General features: G+C 38.7%; 1 protein-coding gene across 1 annotated transcript in view; it reads right to left on the reverse strand.

Moving 5' to 3' along the window:
- LRRN1 (leucine rich repeat neuronal 1) overlaps positions 1–1,214 on the reverse strand; it is a 49,981-nt gene extending 48,767 nt beyond the window's left edge. The window contains exon 1 of the mRNA XM_069084064.1: positions 647–1,214. The gene's annotated coding sequence lies outside the window, so the exon portion shown is untranslated. The remainder of the gene's footprint in view (positions 1–646) is intronic.
- Between the last annotated feature and the right edge of the window lie 19,350 nt (positions 1,215–20,564).

Raw genomic sequence — 20,564 nt, forward strand, 5'->3', positions numbered from 1 at the left:
CCCATATCAACCACAGCGGTAATCACGACCTCCCCCTTTTCAAACGCCGGTCTTTCCTCCCCTCAACCTTCCGTCTCTTTCCTTTTCTCATTTCATATTTTTTTTAGTAGTTCTTCCCTCTTCAACTCACTCCCCTCCTCTCCAGCTTTTCCTTTCTTCTACATCCTTTGCTGCCTTCCCCTTCACATCCCATCATCCCCCTTTTCTCCTTATCCCCTGATACTTCCCTCCCCCATTCCTGAAACCCAGTCTTCCTCTTTCCTATTCTCTGCCTCTTTCTTTTCTTCTCTCAGGTTCCGCTCTCGCCCTTTCTCTTCTTTAACTCGCAACGCTCTGCTATTCTTTGCTGGGATCTTTTCTCCTCTCTTCTCACTCCCCCCACCCCATACATTTTCCTTTTCTCTAATCTTATGGGTATTTTCTATCCAGAACCCCTTCTCACCCCTCCCCCGTTCGTTGCCCCATCCCCCCGCCACCCCCGGCGTACCACACTTCTTTTCACCTTCTCTGCTCCCTGTCTAGCCTCCTCTGCAGCCCTTAGCAGGACCCACGTCCTCGAGGCCACAGGACTTCTGCGGTACATCTAGCCAAGTTTACCGTGACTTCCCTCCCCGGGTCCCCAGCCCCAAGGGGACGTCGCACTTACCCAGAGAGGCCCGGCGCGGAGGAGCCTGGCCCGACCCGGCGCCGGGTGTGCGTGGAGAGATGAAGGGGTGGAAGAGTGGTGGGGGAGGACTGGCGGAGGCTGGACTGAGCCGAGCCACCCAGTCCGCAGCAACAGCGCGCACCCGACCCCGGCGCTAGAGGCAGGGAGCCCGGGGGATGCAGGGCTCCGGGGAAGCAGTGACACATTCAACAGCTGCTGCACCGGGACTCCTGGAGTGGAGGGGACAGGGGCTGGGGAGCCAGGACTGGCTGTCTTTGGAGGAGGGGTGCAGGGCTGGAGGGGGTGGGGCTCCGCGGCCACAGCTGCTTCCTTCCCCCAGTTAGGTGACGGCCAAGTCTAGCCGCAGGCTCCTTGGATGGGGCGCCCGCGGTGGCGGGGATATGACTGTCGTATGCTGCTGGTGCTGCTGGCCCCGGGGCGCCCGCCGCTGCCGGCCCCGGGTCCTTATGCCCAGGCTGGCGCTGGTGGTGACGGGGCCGCGGCTGCCGCCTCGGTCTGCCTGCCCACCAGTGCGCTCGCCCGTTCGCTCTCTCCCTCGGCTTTGTGCTGCCCGCAGCCAGCGTGCACCTGGTGTAAGCAAAACAGGTCAGCTGATGGGCTGCGGGCTGATTGGCTGCTCTGCCGCTCCCCCTCCCTCTCTATCCTTGTGCCCCCAATCCCCCGCCCCTTGCCTCCCCCCGTTCCTAGCCTCAGCGCCCCCCTCTTCCCCTTCCCATTCGCTCACATCAGAGACCCGGGCAGGGCACCATCTGTACCGAGGGGCTGGTAACAAAGGGAGCGCGCCGGGTTGGCCCTGCCTGTGCAGGGCTGGCCAAGCTCGGTCGCCTATGGGGTGAGAGCAGTGGGCTACTCTTTTTGTCCCGGGGACTGGCTGCTGGGGAAGGGGCGGCGGGGGGGGGGGGGGGGGGGGGGTGAGCGGGAGGCACTTGGCTCTTTCTTAGCCAGAGATGAGCCAGAAAAGCGAGTGCAAGGAGAGAGGGGGAGAGGGAGAGAGAGCACAGTGGGGCCATATCTGCTGTTCCTAGGGAAGACCTCCTTTTGGCTCAGCGGTCAAGATGCATTGTTTAAACACACACACACACACACACATACACACACACACTCACTTTGAAAAATATAGGATAACATATACATGTATCCAGGAAGAACAAATTGGCAGCAAGGGGCTTGGCAAGTTGGCTTTCAAAACAAACCAACAGACACTTCTCCTATAAACCCTATGTAAACATACTCACACTTATAGGTATATAGATACATAAGTATTAGAGAAGGGGGCACACATAATGTATACATTCTGTGCATTTGTTTTTTGCCTTCTTAGTGATGATTTGAACCCAGATCTCTTGACCTCAAAGCCAATACTGATTTCACCATGCCAAACTACCAGCACTTACTAGGGGACTTTCCAATAGTTATTTTACTGATTTGAAAACTGGACAAGTTGTTTTCAATATACAGAACAGAGTGGCAGATGCTGCTTGCTGAAGTTCGAGATTAAATAAAAGGCTTGGAAGTAGTGATGATGAGGGTGATGATATAAATGCTTTTGGGAAGCTCAGTCTTTGCCCCCCAAACAATCTGAAAGTTAAAACCTTCTGAGGGCAGAGGAAGAGAGGTGGATTTAGAGCTAGAAGATGTGGATCCAAATCCCCATTCTGCCACTTGACTGTGTGTGTGTCCTTGGGAAACTTATTTAACTTCTTTGGGCCTCAGTTTCCTCATCTGCAAAATGAAGAGATTGGGATCTGTGACTGTAGAGATCCCTTTAAGCTCTAAAGCTATGATCCTGTGATCTTAAGTTACTTAATCTTGCCAAAACTCAATTTTCTTATCTACAAAATGGGGCTCCTAAAATCTATAGTGCCTACATGTCTCAGTGGAAGGCAGTTTATGTGGTGGTAGAGAACTGACCTTGAAGTCAGGACAACTGAAATCAAGGTTTTATCTTTGATACATACTAGCTATATGGCCCTGGCCACCTCATTTAATCTTTCAGTGTTCCAAGTTATTCTCTAGGACTATAGTTCTAGAACAAGTGCTGGTCTGTATTGGTAGAGGGAGTTTTATTTTTTGGGAGTTCTGTATACAAATTAAGTTCCAAGTCTGGTTCAAAGTAATAACCAAAGCTAGCATTTATATGGCACTTTAAAGTTTGCAAAGCACTTGATGTGAATTATTTAATCCTCACAAAGATCCTATGAGGTAGAGGTTAATGTTATCCCCATTTTATAGATGAGGAAACTGAGATTGAGGTGAAGCCTAACCAGAGTTAGCAAGGGTCAGAGGTAGGATTCAAGCTCTGGTCTTTCTATGAGTCCAGTGCATTATTTGCTACCTTAAGAAAAAGAGAAGTGTCTACCTCACAGGATGGTTGTGAAGATCAAATGTGATTGTGTATGCAGAATGCTATATGAATGCCTGTAATTATTATTAATAAAGAGTTGTAGACAAGCTGGCAGAAAAGGTGGGGGGTATTAAAGGATTCCATCAATGTAAAGGAACCCACCTGACATCTGGTATGATGGTGGCTAGAAAAGAATAAACAGAGTTAAATTCAATTCTGTTGAGTGAGATGGTTTCAGAACATGTCTTAATCTCCTCCTTTTCCTTTAAGGAATAGAGACAGAAATGTCTAAGAATAAGGATAAGCTCACTGTGAAAGGAGAGGGAAGGCAAATAAGTAAGAGAAAGGAGCTTGGCAGGTTTCTTAGGAGCCTTCCAATTTATGTTCCTGTTATATAAAAGAAAACGGGAGACCTAATTTCTTTAACTCGCCATTCATTAATTTTCCCACTGAGCTGTGCTATGAAGGAAGCTAAAGATTATCAAAGTGAAAGGCAAGAAGGGAGGGCATTCTAGGCATGAGAAAATACAAAGGCTCAGAGGTGGAAGATTCGATGTCCTTTATGTAGAACAGCTGGCAGGCCACTTTGACTGGAATAGAGAATGCATGAAGAGGAAATAACTCTGACAAGGTAGAAATCCTTAAGTGCGAGGCACAGGATTTCCTCTTTTTCTTTAGAAGGATAGTATCATAAGATCCTAGAATTAGAAAAAAAAAACAACAACCCCTCAGACATTATCTAGTTCAAAATCCTCATATTCCAAAATGAGATATAGAGTGTTTAAGGTTGACCAAGATCACCCAGATAATGTTACAGAGCTGGGATTTTAACCCAATTCCTCTGAATCAAGGTGTTCTTTTTACTGTATGACTCTGCTTCCCACCATTCTTTATTATTATTTTTAAATGTTTTAATCTGTATCACTGCTAGGGAGAGGGAAAGGTACCTAAAGGTGAAGATGGGGGTCTGACTTTCTATGTAGATGTATTCTTCAGTTCTTAGGATTATATTATACAACAGCATTATCTGTAGGAATTTCTGTTTTGGGTAGGCTCCTTGGAATTTTCTGTTAAAACTTATAAGGCATCTGAACTGTCGTCTGAGAAATGTTATAATTGTTGGCACTCGATGGCCTTTAAGGGAGTGAGGATGTTGGGAAAATAGTTTGAAACTAATCAGTATTTTGAGGATGTAAATTTATCGTTCCATGAAAAACCATAATCAAAGAAACTGGAAACCTAGTTATTCCTAATTGAAATCTGGATATCAGTATTCTCAAGATACATTGAATGAGCCTTATTACAGATATACACATTTATTTTTTAAAAATCCACAGTAACTCTTAATCGCTTAGCTTGTGATGACTTTATAATTGAAAATCATGTTACAGTTGTGACCGTTGGTAACTTTCACACTAAGCATTTTCTTACCTTGAAAATCCCTCCTAATTTGTGGTGTATTTGACTTTTTAAATGGACACTACCACTGTAATTGAAATACTGTCATCTTGATACCACAAATTAATTTATTATGTGACCTTGCTTGAGGTTTCTGGAATGAGAAATATTGTCCTTTCTATAGAAATCTAAGAATTAGACAAGCAGACAATGTATGGACATATAAATGGGTTAATCTAAAACTTACACCAAATAGATGCCAGGGAAAATGAGTTGAGATGAACAGGAGCCATAGCATTTAGTCCTAGAATGTTAGAGCTAGAAGATATCTTAGTGGTCATTGAGCCCAGTTCTTAACATGGTATCCAACATTTAAAAAAATGATTAATAACTATTTCAATATGGTTTCCTTTGTAATCCTATTTATGAATTATATAATTAAAAGTAGGGGTCCATAGTCTTCCCCAGACGGCCAAAGGGGTCTATGGCACAAAAAGCTTAAGAACCTCTTATTTAGGCCAATCTTTTCATAGTCTGATGAAAGAGGAGGAGGATTAAGAGAAGGAGGGAAAGGAGGAAGAGGAAGAGAAGAAGAAGAAGAAGAAGAAGAAGAAGAAGAAGAAGAAGAAGAAGAAGAAGAAGAAGAAGAAACTACAGCCCTAGTGATCATGCTTTCAGTTAGCTTACCTTATACTCTAATATTTTTATTCAACTATGAAAGTATTTTCATTTTGTTCATTCCTCAGTAGTCTGTAGAACATCACATATAGAACATTAATAGTCGAATAATGATACTCTCAGGACCATTTCTATCTGTAATCCATAAAAATATGAGAATGATGACATAATGATGACAATAATTGATGATGATGATTGTCACCTAAGAGCACATGATAAACAGGACACAGACATACAGAAATACTTTTGGAATGGACATCACTGAGAAATGGGAAAGACTGACATAGGTAGATATCATTAGATTTTAAGAATGTAATAAAAGTGCTTTATATCAGACAGATCCTCTGAAATGGCAAAAAAAATCAAAAGGCCCTTCATGGGAAACATTGACATCCATAAATTCAGATAACTCTGTGTTAACAAAGAAGATTGAACAAATGGTTGAGTCATGCAGATTCATTTGTGCAAATGGAATGGGTTATGATGGAAAGCCAGTGATAAGACTGGGTCATTGGACATTATATGAGTTATTTTCAAGGGGCTGAACTTAGTGTTTGATGAAAGTTTTGCAAGGAAACTCTAGAAATGGTGTGACATATCACTGTAGGCTGTTGTCTAGCAAGACCTGACCTCATGGATGGAATCCTACATCAGAAGTACATTCTATGTCATGAACTGACAGATGACAAATCTTCATACTACAGATGTAGAATTCAAAATATCCTAGTGAGCTCAAACAATAACTATGTCATGGACCAAACTTTTGTCTACAGTATCCTGAACATGACATTGTTTTGCAAAAACTTAATAATAACATTTTTAGTAGATGGTTATTGTTGCTATTCTGTACTCTCACAATATCCAATCTACAAGGAATAAAATGATTTCAAAATATAAAGAGTCAACAAAGGAAGTCAAAATCACATGGGAGCTGGATGTGTCACATATTCTCCATGTTCTCTTTACTGCTCCTGGAGTTGTGTCAAGCATACTTTCACCGAGTTGACAGAGGATCAACTTACATTTTAATGTTATGTATGTGTGTCTGTGTTTTCATTTCAGTTGTGTCTGACTCTGTGCCACCATTTGTGGTTTTCTTGGCAAAGACACTAGAGTGGTTTGCCATGTCATTTTCCAGCTCATTTTATAGATGAGGAAACTGAGGCAAACAGGGTTAAATGACTTGCCCAGTTTCACACAGCTAGTATCTCTCTGAGGTTAGATTTGAACTCACAAAGTTGAGTCTTCCTGACTCCAGTCCTAACACTCTACCTACTCTGCCACCTAGCTGTAATTCGACTACTAAAAGCAGTCATTGTATCAGCCTGGGAAATAATCTGTAGAACATTAAATGCAAAAGAATAGTAGCAGTAGAGTGATTTGTTTCAGGACCATTTCTATCTGAACACTATTAAAAAAGACTGAGATAACAGCAACAACACTAATAACTGGTATATGTGTGTGTAGCTTTAAGGTTATCAATACTTTATATATATATATATACATATATATATATATACATATATAATGGCCTTTGACCTTTAAAATGTATGTAGGTACCATACACATGAATGTTTCCATTTTGCAGGTGTGAAACTTGAGGCACTCAGAGGCTAATTCAGAGCAATATCATGGATGGGGTGATCGGGGTTTTGTTCCATGGTGCCAAACATCTAGGGAGATTGTTTTTTCCTCTCATCTTCCCCATTCCATTATTCACTTACAACTAGTAGCCTTCTGCCAGGGCCATGCCATGACCAAGAATCCCATGGTAACTTTGCTCTATCATCTTGACTTGGGTATCCATCTTGTTGTGTTCCATTTCTTAGGGCCAACTGGCCAGCTGATTGAACCACACATTTCTTCTCAATACAAAAATCTCAAGGTCAAGTGAGCAACTGCCACTGTGCCCACTTTTTGCTTTTTCTCACCTCCTGGGCTTCTACTTGTGCAAGGATCATAGGATGTACCATGGTAATAAAGGCATTTTTGGAGGGAGGCTACACTGTCTTTCCTCCAGCAAGACTTCATCGGACCATGACAAAGACTGACTCAAATGAAAGCTTTATTTTTTTTTGCTTTTTGGAGGGCAATTGGGGTTAAGTCACTTGCCCAAAGTCACATGGCTAGTAAATATGTCAAGTGTCTGAGGCTGGATTTGAACTCAGGTCCTCTTGACTCCGGGGCCAGTGCTTTATTGACTGCACCACCTAGCCACCCCAAAAGAAAGCTTTCAATGGTCCAGTGTGTGATGATAAAGTTTGGAATACCATGTCTTATACTGCATGTAAGCCTCTCTCTATCTGGTCATCAACCTGCTTTCTGTTCAGTAGCAGCCTCTCAGCATAAGGGTGCTCCGGGGGCTCTCCCTCCCCACTTTTTGTGTCCCAAAGCCCATGGTACTTTCTTTAGGTCCCTCCCCCACTCCCCTCCATTTCCAATGATGTTTACCCCAGGTACTAGAATAATTACTAAGTATATAAATCAAGGTGAGGTGAATTGTTCAAGGTAATATAGTAAATTAGATCAACATCATAATGAGAAGCTGGCTTTCTTAATTCCCAATCCAATGCTCCTTCTATGACATTGTGCTTGTACTCAACAATGTTCTTACTTTTTTACCAAGATTTTTTTTTAAAGCAATCGGTGTTAAGTAACTTGCTCAAGGTTACACGGCCAGGTGTTTCTGGGTGGGCACTAAGTGTTGGAGCCCAGATTTGATCCCCAGGTCATCCTGACACTGGAGCCGGTGCTCTTACTCTCTGTGCTACCTGGCCGCCCCCCAAGATTATTTTTAAATGAACATTTATTTTGTTTTTGTTGTTATAGAATGTTACCTTGTCCAACTTGTCCTGTTGTCTGAAGGCTAATCCAAAAAGGATAGTCAAATGACAAATAAAAATGTGGGAAAGGATGGCTTTATTTTCTCTATTGAATGACCATGTTTCATAAGAATTATTCTTGAATGAGAACAAAAAAATCTATTTTCTTGCTATTCCCACTCCACTTCAGCCTGTATGCTATTAAGTATCATTTGTCATAAGGTAAGCTATTCGAATTCTGTTATAGATTCACCCTTGTTATGAACAATGTGTCTATATATGTGGAGGTATACACATACATTACCTCTGGCTTATGGAGAGAGAAAATATTAGTTGATCCCAAAGCATTCATATTTACTGTCTCTATTCTAATGGATTAGTGGTAAACTCTTTTTTTCAGGTTGTTTACAAGTTCCTGGGTAGTGACGATGCAGATACAATGAACAGAACTCCTGAATGGAGTTTGCTTGCAGAAATGCTTTGCCTTCCCCCTCACATTTCATCCAGCCTCTTTTTCTGTCAACTCTGTCTCCATTTTACCTGTACTTCATTTTATTTTGTAATAGAAACCTTCATATTTTTCATCTCTGAGCATCTTAATGGTCCCTTATGGGTAAAACATTACCCATCTTCCATTTCTATGGACAACTAAGTGCTCACCTACCAGTTCCTACCAGACTATATATACATCTCTGGGAATCTATTATCTCTTTTTTTCCTCCACCCGCAGCCCTTCACCCTTCATCTAAAATTAGATGTGTTGAGTACACCAGAAGGAGGATCCCTGATGAGATTGCCCAGGGGCCATGGTTTCAAAAGGGGATTTACCTTAGAATTTTTTTTCCCTATTGGTGTTGCCAAAATTCAAATTGTATAAATAATATATAAATTGGAGATGCATCTGAATGCATGGGCTGGTGCCTAGAAATAAGGACAGGATTTAGTTCCATTCAACAACTATTGAAAGAGCCATTTTCCACCTAGAAAAGGGAATTTCAGAACTGCAAGGTACCCGAGAGATCATCTTATAACCCAACCTAGTCCTTTTAAAGATAAGGAAAGTACCTTGAGATGAGATAATATATGTTAAGTGCTTTGAAAATGCTAAGACTTTATATAAATGCTAGCTACATATCATTATCACCACCACCACCACCATCATCATCATGTAATATAGCTAATTAGGGTAGAGTTAGAGCTAGAATTCAGGTCTCCTAGCTTCCCATCCAGAATTCTTTTCACTATACTGGCTGATTCTCACCAAAGCTAGATAGGGAGGGGCATACAAGAGAAGCGTGCTATCTCAGATGAGAAAATGATAATAATAGATACCATCTCTCTCCATTTATATGTCTCTGTCCATATCTATACACATATTTGTACACATACATGTATAGTTTACAAAATGCTTTACAAATATTATATGCTATTATTATCTTCACAGATTAGGAAATAGGCAGAGGTTGAGAGACTTGCCTAGGGTCACATAACTATGAAGCATCTGAGATTTGAACTCAGGTCTTCCTGAATTTAGATCTGGTACTATGTCTACTGTGCCACCTATAATGTAAATAAAGGTCTTTGCAAACCTTGTTTTTGTTAAGTCATTTCAATCATGTCTAACTCTTTGTGACCCCATTTGGGATTTTCTTGGCCAAGGTGCTGGAGTGACTTGTTATTTCCTTCTCTAGCTGACAGATGAGGACTTGAAGCAAACAGGGTTAAGTGACTTGTCCAGGATTAACTAGCTAGTAAGTGTCTGAGACCAGATTTGAACTCAGGAAGATGAGTCTTTCTGACACCAAACCTGACACTCTCTCCATTGCAAACCTTAAGAAGCACTAAACAAATGTAAACAATGATGATGATGATGTCACTGATGTGTTCTCTGCCCTTGAGGAATTTATAGTTTTATAATCTTTCTTATTTATTATTTACAGTATAAATACCAAGACTGTAGATATTTTGAGAGTCTCTTTTTTTCTTTCTGTGCCCTATCTTTTTTAAATTTAATAATAACATGAAGTATTACAAACATGGAATAAAGAGTTGGAATGGGCATCCCATATGTCTCACTTTAGTCTGTATTGGATAAAGGAAGATTGAACACTTAGAGAGCATGATATAGAAAGACATTAAACTTAATGTAGAAATGAGCAGTGACAGGGATAGGGGAGAGAAAGTTTTAAGGTTTAAAAGGTAGGTTCAAGAGAGGGCAGAATAGGTAAGGTAATAGTCATAAGCAAAATGAGTTCTAATTTTGGAGAAGACAATGTGAAGGGAGGCTTAAAAGGAAAGAGAGAAACTGTAGAAAGCTGAGGTCAGGAGTACAGCATGGAGGAGAGAGGAGGTAAAATGGAACAGAAACATATCTTGCCATTTCACAGACCACAAACATTAGGGAAAACTTCACCACATTTCTTTGTAAAGAAAGGAGAAAGGAGGAGTAGAGGAAAATTCATAATTAACAATCACAGCTGTGATTATAAATGGGGTGAACTTGCTTATAAACAGAAAAGGATAGCAGAATAGATTAGGAAGTAGAACCTTACAACATGTTTATAAAAAATAACACTGAGGCATAAAAATTCATATAGAGCTAAAATGAGAGGTTGGAGAAGAACCTATTATGCTTTAGGTGAATTTTTAAAAAGTAGAAGTAATACACATAATTTCAGACAAAAATGTAGTAAAAGTACACATCATAGAAAGGAGATAAGCAGGAAGATTGCATTGTGCTTAAAGCCATCAAAGATGATGAATCAATGTCAATGACATATATATATATATATTCACTTAATTGAATAACATCTAAGTAATTAAAAGGAAAGTCAATTGAATTGCAGAGAGAGTAAAACTATAATAATGAGAGACTTCATTGTGCCTTTTTCAGACCTGGGGAATATGACAAAAAAGATAAAGAAAAACAAGTTAAGGAACTTAGTAGAATTTTGGAAAAATTAGAGATTATAGATCTCTAGTAATTACAAATAGGAAAAAGAAAGGAAATTACATACTTCTCAGCCATACATAGTACCTTTACAAAGACTGCCCATACAATGGGGTATTACAACATCACAAGCAAATCCAGCAAAGCAGAAGAACTAAAAGCATCCTTTAGGACCTCAATTTAATAAAGATAAGATTCAATAAAGGGTTTTTAAGGGAAAAAAAACTTAGTTGGAAATCAAATAATTTAATCATAAAGAACCTGTAAGTCAAAGAACAAACCTCAGAAACAAAAGAAAATTCCATCAAATAAGTGACAGCAATTAGACAATCTGCAAAGCTTTATGGGATACCATTAAAATAGTCCATGGGAGAAAATTTATGTCTCTAAATACTTCTATTGACAAAAGAGAAAAAAGAGCAAGTCAATGAATTGGGTAAAAAACTAAAAAAACTAGAAAAGTGATAAATCAAAAATCTTCAAACACCAAAGTAGAAATTCTAAAAATCAAAGAAGAGATTCATAAATTTGAAAGCAAAGACAAAAACAAAGACATCATATTTATAAAATTAGGAGATTAAAACATTTACACAATATTATCTATTCTGATAAAAAATAGTGGGAAACCAAGTCATTCATATAAAAATGAAAAGTATTCAAAACAAATGAAGAGAAAACAAAGGAAATTATAAAAAAAATTATTTTGCCCAATTATGTGTCAACAAAACTGATAATTTAGATGAAATGGATGACCACTTACCAAAATGTAAACTGTTCACATTAATAGAATAAGAATGTTATTTTAAAAAACCCAATTTTAGAAAAAAAGAAATTGAAAATTCCACAAATAAATCCCCAAAAGACAAAAAAAAAAGCTTGCAGAAAGACCACATGGATTTTTATTTGAATGTCTATTGAGAATTAAGGACCAATTAGTTCTAGTATTTAAATGTTTAAAAAATAAGAAAAGAGTAGGTCCTTCCAAGTTATTATTATCATGTAAATTTAGTCTTCATACATAAACCCAGAAGAGATGAAGCAAAGAAATAATGCTAAACACCAATATTTCTAATGAACAATAATGCAATATTTTAAATAAAATGTGAGCAAGTAGACTACAGCAATGTAATATAAAGATTATAAACTATAATCATGCTGAACTTTTATTAGTGATGCAAGGTTGGTTCCGTATAAAGAAAACTATTACTATAATAGACAATGTTAATAATAAAATAATAAAAACACACAATTATGTCAATAGATTCTGAAAAGGCTTTCAATGAAATGTAACTTTTTTTTTCTTTTAAAAATAGAAAATCCTGGGGTGGCTAGGTGGTGCAGTGAATAGGACACTGGTCCTGGAGTCAGGAGGTCCTGAATTCAAATCCAGCCTCAGACACAACACTTACTAGCCATGTGACTTTGGGCAAGTCACTTACCCCCAATTGCCTTGCCCTCTCCCCTCAAAAAAAAAAGCAAATAGATAAATAAAAATAGAAAATACAAGAATAAATAGACCTTTCCTTAATAGGGTAATTTGTATCTATCTAAAAAAACAGGAGCAAAAATTATATGTAATGGAGAAAAGTTAGAAGCCTTTCCAATGAGATCAAGATATATAAGGATACTCATTATCAGTGATCACTACTACTTTACACAGTAAAGAAAGAGGAAACAAAACTTCTATTTACTAGATGGAGAACCCTAAAAATTTCAACTAAAATTAATTGCAGCAGTGAATTAATTCACAAGTTTCCAAGGTATAAAATCCCCATTCATTTTGTAGGACTTTTGTATGTTACTGACAAAACCCAGTAGTAAGAGAAATTTATTTCAAAATAACTACAAAATATGTAAAATATTTCTTAGCCTATCCACTGAGGCTCACTCAGGAGCTATACAGATGCATCTGCAAAACACTTTGCTGTAATGAAAATAGCCCTTTATAAATTAGAGAAATATTAATTTCTTGTGGATTGACTGTGCCAATAAAATAAAAATGTCAATACTGCCTAAACAAATGGACTTACTTGATATTAAACCAATCAAACTAACAAAGTACTGTTCTGCAGAGCTAGAAAAATGACAATGAATTGCATCTGTAAGAATAAAGGTAAAAAATCTCAAGTGAAATAATGTTTATGAGTGGGAGAGCAGTAGGCCTGGCAATACCAGATCTCATATCAGGCTAAGAAGCATAAAGTTAAGAAGCAAAAAGTTAACCCAACAATTTTGTGTTGCTTAAAATATAAAGTGGCTGATCAGTGGTACAGATTAGGTATAAAACATTCAGAAACAACAAACACAGTAGCATAGTGTTCTCCAGACCCAATGGATCCAGGTTACCACAGCATAAGGACTCATTATTTGATATAAAGTGCTGGGAAAATTGAAAAACTTTCTGATAGATATTAAGTATAGAGCAATATCTTATACTGTGTACCAAGCTAATCTCCAAATATATACATGATTTAGAGATGTTTAAAAATGACATCACAAACATATTGGAAGAGCAGGGGAGAAATTCTCCCTCATAGCTATGGAAAGGAGAAAAGTTTATAACCAAACAAGAGATAGAGAGGATCACAGAATATATTAATTACATAAAATTAAAGAGTTTTTGTATAACTAAAACCAGTGGGATTCAATTTTAATTCAAGAATTATCTGAATTTAAATGATAAACAGTTGATAGGGGAAAAAATAATCTTTGCAGCAAACTTCTTTGATAAAGTTCTCTTATTCACAATGTAAAAGGAACTGATTCATTCAGAAGACCAAGTTCCCAAAAGGTAAATAGCCAAAGGATGTTAAGAGAAGGTTTTCAAAGAAGACATCTGAGCTATCAAAAACAAAATAGGAAAAAAATTATTCCAAATCACTACACTACTACTGCTGCTGCTGCTAGCTGGCATTATATAGTTCTTTAAGATTTAGAAAGTGCTTTACATGTTAGCTCATTTGAAAAGTAGTGCAATGCAAATGAAAGCAACTGTTTGTTTTTTTGTTTGTTCTGTTTTTTTTTTTAGGGGGGAGAGGGAAGGCAGGGCAATTGGGGTTAAGCGACTTGCCCAAGGTCACACTGCTAGTACATGTTAAGTGTCTGAGGTTAGATTTGAACTCAGATCCTTCTGACTCTAGGACCGGCGCTCTATTCACTGTGCCACCTAGCTGCCCCACAACTATTTGGTTTTGCCTCGCATCCATCAGATTATCAGCCAATCCCCTATAGCTCGACTCACCATCCCTACAACATTCCAGACCAAAAGGCCCCTCCTTTATAAAGGCTTCCCTCATATGTGTATTACATTTCCCTATTAAAATGTAAGTCCTGTGATGGAAGGGATGGTCTTTGTTTTTCAATTTGTATCTCTAGTGCCAAGCACAGTGTTTGGCCTATAGTAAATGCCTAGTAAGTGCATTTTTATTTATTCATTTATTAATTCAAGGGGACAGGGTCCTATTCTGAGTTACCTTTGGGTTTGGGATGTGCCAAGTGCTGGGGATTACTGAGGACAAAACATCTTTGTCATGTAACATTTTTGTGCTCGGAAACCTTTTTACTCTCCTTTGCCTATAAGAAAAAATCTCATCTCCTTACCTTGGTTTTCAAGGTCCTCTACCTTCTGACCCCTGCCTTACTTTGTCATCCTTCCATTGCTAGTGCCTTCTTTCCATGGTAATCTCTGGTTCATCCTCTATATCTTATTTCTATATAGTAGTTGTCACATTGTCTTCTCCATTAGATTTTGAGCGTCTTACAGTGAAGGCGACTTCTTGTTTTCCCTTTCTTTGTATTCCTTGGACATAGCACAGTTTCTGGCACATAATAAATTCTTATGGACTTGACTTGGCAGTCTTCAATTGTTATTCATCCTTTATGTTGCTTTAAATATCCAAGTTGATGTTTTATTTTCCTAACTAGACTATAAACTCCCTGAAGGCAGCAATTGTGTCTTGTACATTTTTGTACACGCTAAATTACTTGGTATAGTATTATGCAAATATTTGACACTTCATTGATAATTATGTTTGAATTCAAGTTGAATAGTAGCTAGTGCTAGATTTCCACAGGTGACTTTCACATCTGAGTCATTAGGTACAGAATGAGATTCCAGCTTAATGGCAGTGTATATATATTATAGAATAAACTCGTAGAGGCAGGGATAGTGAGGTGAGTTTTCCAGGGACTAGTGATGTCCTGTCATCCAGGGTTGGGGAACCTGCAACCTTGAAGCCACACGTGGTCCTCTAGATCCTCAAATGTGGCCCTTTGACTGAATCCAAACTTCCTAGAACAAGTCCCATTAAAAAAAAAGACTTATATGGTATTGTATAAGATCTATGCAATATTGCTGGGGGTTATATCTAAGTTTTGCACCTGACTGTTTCTGCCATCTGCCTTTTCCATTATTATAGAAATATTTCCCTCAGCTGGCTGCATGGAAGAGGTCCATTTGTATTCTGGTATGGTCCTACCTGGACTTTGACCAGACTTTTAGATAGGGGAACGAAAAGCTATTTGCTAGGGCATTCTCCCCCATATTATTCAGTCTTTTGTTCGACAAGTAAAATATGAAACACTCTTCTGTCTGTATTCTAACACATACCACATAGGAAAATAAATTAATCTACTGTTTGAATTTCCATCTACAATGCTGTCCTTTATCCTCTTAGAGTAAAACTGTGATCAAGAAGGAGACTAACATGGAGAAGACTTTGATTATAGTCCTAGCTAAGTTACTAACTTGTTGTGTGACCTTGGCTAAGTCTCCTACCCTCTCCTGTAAAATGAAAGCATTTAACTCAGTGATCCCTTGGGTCTTTCCAATTGTACAAGTCTATGACTAGGTGTAGCTATTATCAGAATTTCACTCAATCACCATTAGGGGCAGTTAAATGATGTGGTGTATAGAGTGCCAGGCTCAGAGTTAGAAAGACTTGAATTCAGATTAGGCTTCAGACTCACTGATATGTGACCCTGGGTAAGCCACTTAACTTGTTTCCTCAGTTTTGTCATCTATGAAATGGGGACCATAATAAGAGCACCTATCTCCTAGGACCAAATAAGATAATAATTGTTAAGGTCTTAGTATGGTACCTGGCATATAGCAAGCTCTATATAAATATTAGCTATTATTATTATTGGACAGCTAAGTGTCACAGTAGAGTGCCAGGCCTGGAGTCAGGAAGACCATGGACAAGTCATTTAACCCTATTTACCTCAGTTTTCTCATCTATAAAATGAGCTGGAGAAGGAAATGGAAAACCACTCCAGCATCTTTGACAAGAAAATGGGATCATGGAGAATTGGACATGATTGAAATGACTGAGTGTTATGATGATTATTATTAATTTAGTCTGTTAATAATGATAGGATTTCACAGACTTTCAGGGTTGGAAAGGACTTCTGAGACAATCTAGTCCAACCCATACCTGAACAAAAATTCTCTCTATATCACGTGGTCATCCAGGCTCCAACTGAAAATGTCCAGTGAGGAGGAACCCACTATCATTATTATCAAGTTTTCTTTGCATGAAGCCAGAATCTACTTTTTTTTTGCAATTCTTACTCTTTCCTCTTATTTCTATCCTCTGGGGATAAAAAAGTAGAATAAGTCTTATCCTTCATGGCAGCCCTTCATTGGGAGACAGGGTTGTATAGTGGAAAGAACTTGAAACTGTGGCATCTGAATTTGAATCCCACCTTAGCTGATTACTATATGTGTGACCATGGACAGGTCCCTTGATTTCCCTGGGCCTCCATTTCTTCCTCTTGTCGAAAGGGAAAAAAAAAGAGAAAAGGTTTGCTTTAGATGATCTCCCTATGGTCCTTTCCAGCTCCAAATCTATGACCTTACATTCTTAATGATGTGTCCTCCCTTTGTCTTTTTCAAATTAAACATCCCCAGTTCCTTCATGTTCTGTACCCAGAACTACCAGAAATTTGGGAATATACCAGGCAGTATCATTTGGATTTAAAGATTAGTGAGCTGCTGAACCTATGTGAGCAGACAGAAGGCCACTCGCCTGCTTCCCAAGTGCTAATAGTGATTTATGCCATGGCAATAAGAAAGTATTTTGAGTTTGTTTATTTTGTTCCCTGATTGTCTAAAGATGAGTAAGAGTGGTCACAATTATTTGTACCAAAAGAGCTCATGTGTTGTAGCAGGTTAAAAATACATGATTAGGAGTCAGGGACCTGGGCTCAAGTCCTGATTTTCTCACTGACTACTAATGTGACCTTGGGAAAGTAAGTCCCTACCCCTTTCTGGGCATCTGTTTCCATCTAGGTAGCATGAAGTCGTTGAACTCAATGTTTTCTCTGTCCCCTTTCAGCTCTTAAACATCTCGAAATCTGTTTATCTTGAAGTTTGGCTAAAAGCAAAAGGATTAAAATATTACTTTTTCCACCTACCTTTCTGTTTATTTGTGATGTTATCAATAACTAACTACAATTCTGAATTTCACACCTGCAGAACATACAATTATATTTCAGTTGAATTCTTTGATGTAGGTATATCAGCCCAAGACCATACAATTCATTTGAAAAGAAAGGAAGAAGAAAAAAAGAAGCAGCATTCAACTAAGCTGATGTATGGAGTTTATTTTCTTTTCAGGAGCATGCATTTTGGGCCCTTCAAGGGAAGGATCTTTAAGTTGAGACTACTTGCAGATGCAGTTAAAGGCAAAATGCTGACTGTATTTGGCAGAGCTTCAGATCTGGAAAACTTGAGCACAAAACTGCAAAACTCCAGCCTTACATCATTAAGAGGTCCATTTACAGTCTTTCTGTTCCCTACTAGAAATAACAATTTCTGCTTTTTGTCAGAGTATCCAATGATATGTGGAGCTAAAGGGGTACCTTATGCTTAGTTGAAAAATATCTACATTGAGAGCTGCCCCGTGGGTACAGCAAATTAGAGCAACCATTCTGGACCCTGCGTTTGGAATCTCTGTCCTCTCGCTCCCCGCTGGTAGGCCATGATTTGTGGAAGCAACCATGCCGGGGTGGGATGAATGAGCTAGCAAAAGCCAACAGATGCTAGGAAGGGCCTGATTCACAGACATAGAGTCAACTCCTCTGCCGTTACCAAGACAATATAAAGAGTGTGCATGATTTCTTTTCCTCTTTTGAGGCTGGATTCCTTTTTCTTTTGATGGCCTCTCAACTTCCTTACTGTTCTAAATCTATAATCCTGCGATCCCATGGATGAAGATATCTATGCCCAGTAAATAAGGAAGGATATAGGGAGGGGCAACAGACTAGATGGACTTTGATTTCTAGCAAAATTATAACACGTGTTATTAAAAGGATGGTCATCTAGAAGAGGAAGCAGTGATCACATAGTCAACGTGAATTGACCTGGACTGTCTGTTGGTAATTCATTGCTTTCATCATGTGACCAGCCCATCTTTTTTTTCTTTTAACAGTCATTCATTTCCTTGACATTGTCGTTTGCTCTGGTTCCTCATAGCTTCTTATTTACTATGTATGGCAGCCTGTTCACACCCGCCATTTTCTTCTCCATTGCTCTCTAGGTGATACTCATGTTAAATTCTGCAGATACTGTGTAAAAGTGCTAAAAATGTTCATTTATATGCTTATCTGCATTTTAAATGACCAGTCTTTCTCCAGTAGTGTTATACCCATATAGATGAATCAAGTAATCTCAGATCATAGCCAACATCCTTCTAAAGCCTCCCAGAAAATCATTGCTTTTTAATCCCTTTATCCCTGTTCTCCTTCCACTGTGTAAATCCAGGGGCAGAAAAAGCTGGCACTGAAGGGGACAGATGTGTAATGTGTAATGCTAAGTAGGCAGAAATGCTTCTGTTTGCATGATCCGGAAAACACATCTGAAATGTCAAACCTAGCTGGATGAGGCCTACAGTGCAGAAACAAAAACAAATCAACCACACAAAACTGGAAATTACTCACATGCATATCAGCCTCTTTACAATTGCTAATTTTGGTTTCCTTAGAAGTAAACACAGGTTAGCCAGTCTGCTCATTCAGGAGATTATAGCATACTTTACAGATATGTATCAGGATAGGAAATGAAAGGATGCATTTCCAACTTGAGTCTTTCCTGTTAATATGTTTACTAATTCCTCCACTTAGGAGGAAGCCCATGTAATTTCAGTAATAGTAATAAAAACAATAACTAGTATTTATGGAATGCTTTAAGGTTTACAAAGCACTTTACAAATATGTCACTTTATCTTTACAATACTTGTTGGCAGGTGCCATTATTATCCCCATTTTACAGATGAAGAAACTGAAGCAGACAGAGGTTAAATTATCTGCCTTACACCACACAGCTGGTAACACTGTCTGAGGCTGGATTTGAACTTGTCTTCTTGACTTCAGGCCCAGCACTCTATCCACTGTGCTACCTAGGTAACTAATTGATGGTAAAAATGCCCCGTAAGCATCTGGAATATGCAGGTGTGTGATGGCTTCCTGGATTCAAGTTTTTCTCCCAATGTTTGAATCAACTAAACGATAGACCCTCATAAATGTACAAATTATCTGAACGATAATTATTGCTCTTTCCTTTGAGTTCGCTCTGCTTGGATATTTGCCTGTATAATTTTGCTAAAATTTACTCACATAGAACTTATTTTGTTGCTAGCTTTAAAAAGAAAACAATCTTTGATTCGATGTTAGATTACTTTAGGATGTTGCATCTTTGGATTATAAACACCTATTCCAAATGTATTTTGTATGTGATTATATCATGACAAAAATCTGAACATAGGCAAAAATCCCAAGCCAAGGAAAAAAAGTAAAAAAAAAGGACCTGGATTGAAGTTTTGTTTTTATTTCATATTGTGGCCTTCTGGCCTACTTCCCCAACTAGGATAACTACCTCAAGTTCAAGGAACATCATTAGATATTCCTCAAACTCCATATGAGCCCCCACCAATTTCTTTATATTGCCACAGACTATCATATGATATAATTAACTTAGAGTAAAGGCATTTATAAGAGCAGCATGATAAGAGGATTTGCATGATAACATCGACCTCCATACAAGGGCACATTATCCTATCAGTGTATATATATATATTATCAGTATAGAGACTGAGCAAATATTTCACTCATGGGGAATCTTCAGTTGATAATACAAGAGGAGAGACAGTGTACATAGGTATACATACACACATATGTATGTGTATATATACACAATCACATATATATAATACATATATATGTGTACATACACACATACATATATATTTTTTTCTTGTGAAATCCTCATGCCGCCCCTAGATGTAATATTTCTGCTAGTCTAGAATCATGGCTCCATTGGCCAGTTACAGTATTTGCTGCTTCCAGTTTTTGGCTCGGATGAAATCCTTGGCCAGGAAACTGACAGGCTCTATCAAGGAGAACCAGAAACCTTATCCCAAGACCAATGAGATACTTCCCTTGAAGTCTTGGTGCTAAGCCCTGTTTCATTCTAGGTAGGCAGATGTTAGCGTTAGGTACCAAGCTCTCACATCTTGGTAAAGCCAACCCTCTCTACATAAAAGGCTGGGAGTCAGGAAATGATGTCCTTGAATTCTTGTCTCAGGCTGTGTGACAACCCATATATCCTCCAGTCATGTACTCCTGCTACAGAGCTCCTAGACCTATCCTCTGGACCAAACAGAATAAATCTAATGCCTCTTTCATATGACAAGGGTCACACAATGT

The sequence above is a fragment of the Petaurus breviceps genome, unplaced genomic scaffold (assembly GCF_028583685.1).
Source record: "Petaurus breviceps papuanus isolate PSGF00001 unplaced genomic scaffold, PetGlider_PUasm1.0 174, whole genome shotgun sequence".
Lineage (NCBI taxonomy): Eukaryota > Metazoa > Chordata > Mammalia > Diprotodontia > Petauridae > Petaurus > Petaurus breviceps.